Here is an 8,924-nt window from a genome sequence, read left to right as displayed (position 1 = left end):
TTCTTTCTCCTTGTCCAAATAAATCACCAAATAAGTCTCTCCTTGTCCAAGTCAGCTGCCAATGTCAGGCCATAAAGGCCAAATAAGTTGTTCTGCATGCTTTCTGCTTCAAGGAAAATGTAATTCATTGTACCTCTGTTGCCAGTTTCTGCCTTGTAAAGCAGCAAGGTTCTCTACTCCTCCAGCAAGTCTACCATTTCTGGTAGTTGTTAAAGGGATTCTGTCATCATTTTTATGGTGTGCTTTCTATTTCTAAATTACACTGTTTACATAGCAAATAATTCACTCTACCATTTAAAATTTTAGCTTTAATATTGGTGTGTAGGCGCCATCTCAGTGCATTGTGCCTGAGTCTGAGCTTTCAGAAGGAGCCAGCGCTACACATTAGAACTGCTTTCAGGTAACTTATTGTAACTGGAGGAGTCCCAAGCTGGACTTGGATTTCTTACTATTGAGTGCTATTCTGATACCTACTGGGAACTGCTATCTTGCTCCCTCCCCATTATTCTGCTGATCGGCTGCTGGGAGGAAGGGGAGGGGTTTGATATCACTCCAACTTGCAGCTCAGCAGTAAAGTGTGACTGCAAGGAGAAAGGTATTCACTGGGGAATACTGATTTGTTAGGCACCACCAATGAATAGTCACTTACTTTTTACCCCATGCTGGTCCTGGCCTGGGGTACTTTTCTAGGACAGAGCACATGCATGATACATCACTGATATCACTATATTGCATATAACAAGTATAACTGTATACACTATACTATAGTGAATTAGAGAATTGTATTATATTTCATTACTTGTTCCTTACTTCGGTGTATGCACTTGAATGCCTTCCCAGAATTAGTAAATGTAATTAATTGTACTTCATTTGTTATTGGCTGTATGTTAAATGTAAAAGTTCACTTTAGGGTGCTCTCCTCTCTCCTGCTCCAAATAAATCCAAAACTGGTGAGCCTTAAAAGTCCACATAGATCCATAATATTATGTATATGTGCATTTATTTATCTATCCCAAAACAATATCTCAGTTTGACCTTGTGAAATTTGTAACTGTGTTAATAATTTTCCCCTTCTTGACCTTATGGGCACATTAAGAATATTGTGCAAATAAGACACGGTGACATCCGAGTAGGTCAGACCTAGTGCTGAAAGGAAGTGGGTGGTAAAGGCAGAAAAGCATGCTGAGACAAGGTTCCTCCTGGAGTCATGCTTAATTAGTTTAGTAGGTTTTTCCATTACTCAGGATGTGCTATGACTCTCTCAGACTAAAATGTTGTTAGCCTATGGGGGTCAAACAACAAACTATAATTTATAGATAGTTAAGAATAGTTACCTAATAACTATATATATATATAATTAGAGCACTCTGCACTTAAACTATATATGCCTGGGTACTTAAAAAAAATCAAAGTATGCAAAAGTATAGCACTCAACAGGACTTGTATAAATAAGAGTTACTTATTTATTATATACTATATATATATATATGAGATCCATTATCCGGAAACCTGGTATCCAAGCTACAAATTAGGGGAAAGCCATCTCCCATATACTCTATTTTATTCAAATCATTTACATTTTTGAAAATGGTTTCCTTCTTCTCTGTAGTAGCAAAACAGTACCTTGTACTTGATCCCAACTAAGATATAATTAATCCTTATTGGAGGCAAAACAATCCTATTGGGTTTATTTCATGTTTAAATGATTTTCAATAGACTTAAGGTATGGAGACCCAAATTACGGAAAGATTCCTTATCCAGAAAACCCCTGCTCCCAAGCATTCTGGATAATAGGTCCCTTTCCCGTAGCTATCTCTATGAAACTTACTTACAGAAACCTGTTACCTACCCTAGGCACCAGACCTGCGCCCACCCCCTTGACTAGCAGGTGCTTAGAAGAATCGGACTGCCCGCCCATGCACCAATTGACAGGAGAAGGGGCCAATCAAAGCAGAGGAAGGTACCAACCCCCTCAGAACTGCCTCTGGATTTAGCAGCAAGTATCCAGTGGCAGAGTTGGGAGGGAGGTGTTTAAAAAGCGCTTTTTTAGTATTTCATTTTGGTACCTCTAAAGCTACTGCCATTGGCATGGGCCCATGTGTACCTATATGGTAAATACAGCCCTGTCTGTTACATTCCAGAACAGGATTAGACAGACATTTGCTAAATCCCAGGGACAATGGGGACAAGACATGTTTGCACATATGCTGAGCCCCATAAATGTGCTCACAGAAGAGTATTGTTCAGGTGTTTAGGCCTGTGGTCATATTTGACACTCCCAAAGCAACAGGAAATTGCTGTGCATCTTACTGCCTTTATTACTCCGACATAGACTTGAGATAGCTGCAAATTCTGTGTGGTGTCACCTGAACAAAAAGATTTTGTTGTTGATTTAAAAATTCTTTGGGAATAGTTTATTTTAGTGTTTTGTATAATTCCTGATTCCTTGTGAAATCTTAATTGTTTTAAATAATGGAACTAGTATTAAACTGTTAGCTTACTGGACCAGAGATTTTAGCATGTAAGGGTAGCATTAGGCATCATCCTAAGGTTACTCTATAAAGTGCAAGCAATGTAGAAATATTGGATAGTGGTTGGATGAACTGGATATAAACAAGGGGAGATGTGTTTGCATAGAATAAAAAGCAAATCTGTCTATACATTAAAAAAAGGTTTTATAGAAAAATATATTTGACCCAGTCTAGTAACCCATGCCAACTGATAAACTGCTTTTAAAGATAGTATTACATGGGCTAACTTGGCCTCTAAAGTCAAGACAGAATTGCAGTGATCTGTTAAGAAGATGCAATCGATGAACAATAATATTGTATTCATTAGCATAAACTTCTTTTCTGTTTTATTTCCTATTCCAAAAAGTCAACAGGAAAAATCCTGCGCCCAAGCAACATAATAATTGTACCAATGTAAAACATTATATTAAAATTACCTAAATTATAAACCTATTGTATTAATGACAAAATGAATGTTTTTCCACAAAAAAACCAGAAACTCCAGGGCTAAGAACAAGGGGGTCCTGACTATAAAGAATGATCATACTTACCACTATCACAGCAAGAGATGCAGCAGCTCCCTCATTTCTCATTCTCTTACTGTTTAAACAAAATGTACTGAAATAAAGCCAAACAACAAACAGGACACATGTTATATTTATAAGTCATCAAGGCCTTAACATATGTATCTGTGTCAGCAAGATCTTGCAGACTGGGGGTTACATGTACTTTTAGAGATGAGAGCTTAGTGCTGTGAAGCAATAACCAGACTGCAGTGCAAAGCGGAGAGCAGTTCTGCTTGTAAACGCTGACAAAACTACACGGGCCAAAATGATTTTAGGATAAGAACACGGTTATGTTTTTTAATAAGAGATATTAACACATATCCAGATGCATTTTTCAAATTTTTTTGGAAGATATTATTTGACATATAAAATGTTTATGCTTCTGGTGGACAGAGTGCTAGATGGAATGGGCCATGCTGTTTCTCCTGGTTCTGCCGCTGTGTGAGTGTGAGAGTGGCAGCTTCTGAACGATCATGTCATTCTGAGTCATGCCTCTGTGTGACAACTCCTCAGACCTATAAAGAGCTGACTGAAATCACTCCTTTGGCTGGCGAAAGTGTAACAGGACTGGAAAAGGTGACGGATCCCAAGTGACCTGGAAAAAAAAGCCAAAAGAGGAGAGAAGCAGTGGAAAGGCACAGAAAGGCTCCCATTGCTGGGTCAGCAGGATGAGCTGAATCCAAAGTCATAAAGTCAAATTCATTTCCTTAAAATAATTTCACTCCTCTTGTAACACATACCTACAGAAGGTTATTGCGTGGCCCAAATAAACATGGAGCCAAAAGCAGCATGAACGCTAACCAAATGTTCGCAGAATTTTTTATGACAAAATGTTCATAAAATCATTATACAAGATTGGGATAAACGCATGACGGATTTTAATTAAACCCAACCCACACGTGCCAACTTTCCAAGCAACACCATGGCATCCTAAAGAGGTCTCCTTGCCCCCTCCAAGTATTACTATGTACGGAAAAATTAAAAGCCACAGAAACAGATTATGTGGTTTGATACAATGTAAATGCTATTAGTACCTCCGATACCTCGACACCAGGTGGCACCTACTTGCTGGCCACAAACAGTATCCAATATCTTTGACGTGGTATATGTGGCGCTGAGGCTTGGTCCCATAAGATGGCAAAACTCAGTCTGACCTTTAGAATTTCACATGGTACTATTGGTCACTTATTTCTCAGACTAAATTGTACTTTTATTTTACATTTTGCATCATTTCATTGACAACAGAGTTTTAGCTGCCCCTGTGCCATTGCCCCAATACTCTTAAACTCCTGCTCTCCATGCATTGGCATTGCAGGTCTAAATTGATCTTAAAAAGTCTCCGAAGGGAATATTATGCTATAAAAACTGTATAAAATGTTTTATTAAAGCTTAGCTATCCTTATGCATCATTTAAAGCCATGCATGCAAATCACAGATATCATTAATTGCAAACAGCGAATCAGATTATATACACTACCAGTGAAAAGTTTAAGCACTTATCAGTGGCCCATAAAAAACAGAAAGTTACAGAATGGCAATTATTTTTTTGAAAAATGTGGAACAAATGACAAACATCACCTAAGTGAACAAAAACAGGTTAAATGTTGGACTTATCATAATAACCACCATTTGCAGTATTTATATCAAAACAAATTCTGGGCTTTCTATTAAATAAAAACTCAAGATTTATCCGAAAGCCCATGATATTTTTACCCAATTCAAGCAAGTCAGCTCAATGAGGTTAAAGTATACATTTCCAGCATTTCTTCCAGCATCATCCTTCTGCAAATAATTCTAACAGAGCTTTGAAGTATCCTTAGGATCAGTATCCAGTTGCACCAAGGCTGCCCAATAAGGAGTATGACATGGTGTTGAAGAATACTGTGATAGCTCCCTTGACCCAGTTTACTCTAATGTTAAAGCCAACAAACTACTTACGCAGACTAACGTTGAGGATTAAGAGTAGATACTTTAGCAATCTTCAAGTAGATGTCAATGTCAGGGAGCTTCTGCGACTAATACAATATTAGTATGTTTAAACTTTGGGATTAATGAATGTAAAGCACTATGTAGCTGTGTCAGCCCAGGCCTCTTAGAGCCCACCAGACATCCTGACATTGTGTGGTTACTTTCACAAATATTTGAGGCTGACAGTTAAATATAATAAGGGCTAAAGGGTTTTGTTTTTCAGCGGGGCCTAGTGGGTGAGTGGGAGATCCTCTTGTATTCTAAAAGGCCAGTCCAACCTTGATTGCACCTTATGTGTATAACCTTTTTTCATTTAATTGAACAATGCACCACAGTCATCACTGATGTCTGCTCCACCAGTCAACCCTTAAAAATCACAAGTTGCCACACATTTAATATAGGATACAGTTTTACGTATCTATCTATGGAAATAACATGGCTGAAACAAGTTTCCAAACCCAGGGGTGGAGTTTCAAATAGAACCATTTTTATACTGTCTTTTAAAAAAATTAAACTTCCAGTCATGTTCTTTAGCCCACTATTTTATTATAACGTGTTCTTTTTAGGAGCATGTGTCAGAGTTGCTTTAGGTTATGCTTAATGATATCACTGGCTAGGAGCTAATGCACAAAAACAAATCTTTATCAGTTCACTCATCTCTAAACCACAGTTGTGATCTCCATGAGTTCTACCTCCAAGTGCTGCCCATAATAACAACCATGACTAGCTCTTTAAACTCATTCTTAATTACTGAGCCTACACGAAAACAGAACATCTCAGGATATCTCTTAAGGTGCCCATACATGGGCCGATTCTAGCTGCCGATATCGGTCCCTTAGACTGATTCGGCAGCTAATCGGTCTGTGTATGGGCACTACCGACGGGCCTGCCCAACCGATATCAGGCCTAAAATCGGGCAGATATCGATCGGGCAGGTTAAAAAATCTAGTCGGATTGGGGACCACATCGGCTCGTTGATGCGGTCCCCGAACCAACTTTGCCTATACCCATCCTGATAATTCGACCGTTTGGCCCCAGGGCCAAACGACCAAATTAGCCTGGATTCTCCTGATATCGCCCACCTGTTGGCCAAGCGAGCAGATCTGAAGGTATATGGGCACCTTTAGTCCACCACGGTATAACTGCCTGTCCACCTTTGTTGTCCATTGCCATTGTCATCTACTCATCTTTAGTAGGGTGTGGGAGAGCGACAATGATACAAAAATGAACAAAAATTATGTTTTTTTTAAGATTCTATATTTTCTAGCTGGTAGAGTGGCTTTCCCTAAATTATGGAAAAAAGACAATTGTATCCACTTTCCAAGGCTGAGTTCAATTTCTAACACTCTACTGCCCAGGGTGTTATGGGGTTGAGGCAAAGTCTTTAAACTTCTCTATCAAGAAGTATTCTGTGGGTTCATGTTTCATTAGTAAAGAAGTTCCGAAGAAGATGGGTTATATGTTAATAAATCTGGAGCAGCCTCCAACCTCTGGTTATTGGAGTTTATAGAAAATTAGAACAAATATTTTGCTGTATTACTGAATTTGAGTTCACTTTAATAACTGTAAAGGTATATCCTTAATTATAGTCACCTACTTCTTTAGTAAGGGTTCACAACTGTAATACCAACATAATAATACAGAACAGGGTTGAAGCCTATAGTGTGTCCAAAGTTAAGTACAAATTGTTACTTTACCTGTTACACATAAGAGGTTATCCTTCTCACATAGTAAACCAAAAAGGTAAACAGAGTTTTTCATTTACAAATTATGGACACAAAATAGACACTGACCCCAGTACTGAGAGGGCCAGGCTCCCACCTCTAGCTCCCACTTCTTTGTTATTATAGAAGCGTGGACTTAGGTTGGTTGAAGATTTTTTTTCTATTACTGCTGAGTAACCACCATGACTCGAGTAAGGGGGGAAATAAGAAAGTAAGGACACGGGAAGGGTCATGTCTACTTTAGATTCAAAACATTCCTCTACTTTCTTTCATTTCTTGCTAACCAATGCTGTTTTCCCATCTGTGTATGTGACAAGAGTAAAAAGCACTGTGGTTGAACGTGATGGATGGATGTCTTTTTTCAACCTAACTTACTATGTTACCAGTGCGCAGAGAAGGAGTGCGTCAATTAACTCAATTACTTCAAATATCTGATTATCTTGTAATCAATAGCTGGGAGGTGCTTATTATTGCCTTCTTTCCCCTTTCTTGGATTAATGATGATGAGTAGTGAAGGAGCACAGAATATGTGATGGTATGCTGCATGTTGCAAAAGAATATCATCAATGCACCGCACAACTAATAAGTAATTAAAAACAAAAGAAATTATGGAACCAATTTGTCAGCCCCAACTATCTGGCGCCCTAGGCAGCTGCCCATTCAATCTCTTTTCTATGTAGCACAGTAATACAGGTGCTGACACACCTTTCTAGCCATTGGTGGCATTTGTGTAGGCATTTAGCACAGGAACTTTCAGTAATACATTTTGGAGACAGGATAATACGTTTTGGGGGAATGCAATAAAGGAAAAAAATATGCACATTGGGAACAATCTTTCCTTTGTGCTAACATTTTTTCCCTTTGTGCGTATTTAATATGGGTTTTGTGAACCTGTAGCACCTCATCCGTAAGTGGAAAAAGCTTTCCAGTTTGTGCCAGTGTGCAGTGTATGTAATAAAGATTAATTCTGTTTTTACAAACAGTAATATAGAACTCTTCTGTGACTTGTTATATGCTTATATTTTGCTTTTGGGGGTATATATATTCCCTATATACAAGGTTTTACAAGGCAGGGTAGAGGAAAAAATATTGAATAAAAGCACAAAGCTGCACAAAACATGCCAAATCTCTATAATTTTTCCGTGTCCTTTTGTGTCATGTGATACTTTGTAACCAGCAGAAATAAAAGCACGAGTTAGGGTTAAAGGCCAATGGTTATTTCCATTTCCCTAAAACTTTCCATATCATCATAATCAAGATTATTGGCTGCTCCCAGAAATCTGCTAATTGCGTGTAATTGCACCAAATTACACGGTAGTTTAGTGAAAATGAGAGGGCCGGCTAATTGTTTCAGACGGAGATGCCCTTCCATCCCTTTTGCTGTCATGCCTGGTATCAACCTCAGATCAGCAGATAACAACCAAGCCCTTAAAACCAAGCTTTTCCTTGTGCTGTAAAACAAAATCCTTCTTAATGAAGTCAACATCCTTTGTCTTTTATTGATTAGCGTAAACGCACAGCACTTAGCTGATGCACAATAAAAACATCATCTCAATTCTTTTAGTTTGTGGGAGCCAAAAAACCACAGCTGGGCATGTATGCTGCAGTATGGTTGGGAACCATGATCTGACTAATGGTGGATTTTTGGGCCCCTTCAAGAGGCAGTTTGACAGAGAATCCCCGTTGAACTCCCATTACTTCCCAATACTACATACAGGTGATATTGTCACATTTAAAAAGTTATAGGCGTGCCTCCATTCACTTTCTCTAATTTCCTTCTCCTCCTGTCAGCTATTGGTCAGTAATATGAAATTATGCTTTACAGGTATGGGACCTGTTAACCAGAATGCTCAGGACCTAGGGGCTGATTTACTAATCCACGAACGGTCCGAAGGTGTCCGAATGCGTTTTTTTCTTAATGATCGGTATTTTGCGATTTTTTCGTAGATTGATGCAACTTTTTTTTTTGCGACTTTTTCGTAGCGTTACGACTTGCGCGAATTGTCGCGACTTTTTTGGAGCATTCGCGCTGAGTACGAAAGTTACCATTGAGTCCTATGGGAGGCTTCCAAAATCATGCAAAGTCTGAAAGTTTTGCCCGCCGTTTACAAGCGCTCAATAGGAAAAAGTCTCGACAATGTACGAGCAAATCGTAA

This window comes from Xenopus tropicalis, chromosome 3, assembly GCF_000004195.4.
Source record: "Xenopus tropicalis strain Nigerian chromosome 3, UCB_Xtro_10.0, whole genome shotgun sequence".
Lineage (NCBI taxonomy): Eukaryota > Metazoa > Chordata > Amphibia > Anura > Pipidae > Xenopus > Xenopus tropicalis.
Note: the sequence above shows the minus strand (reverse complement) of the source record.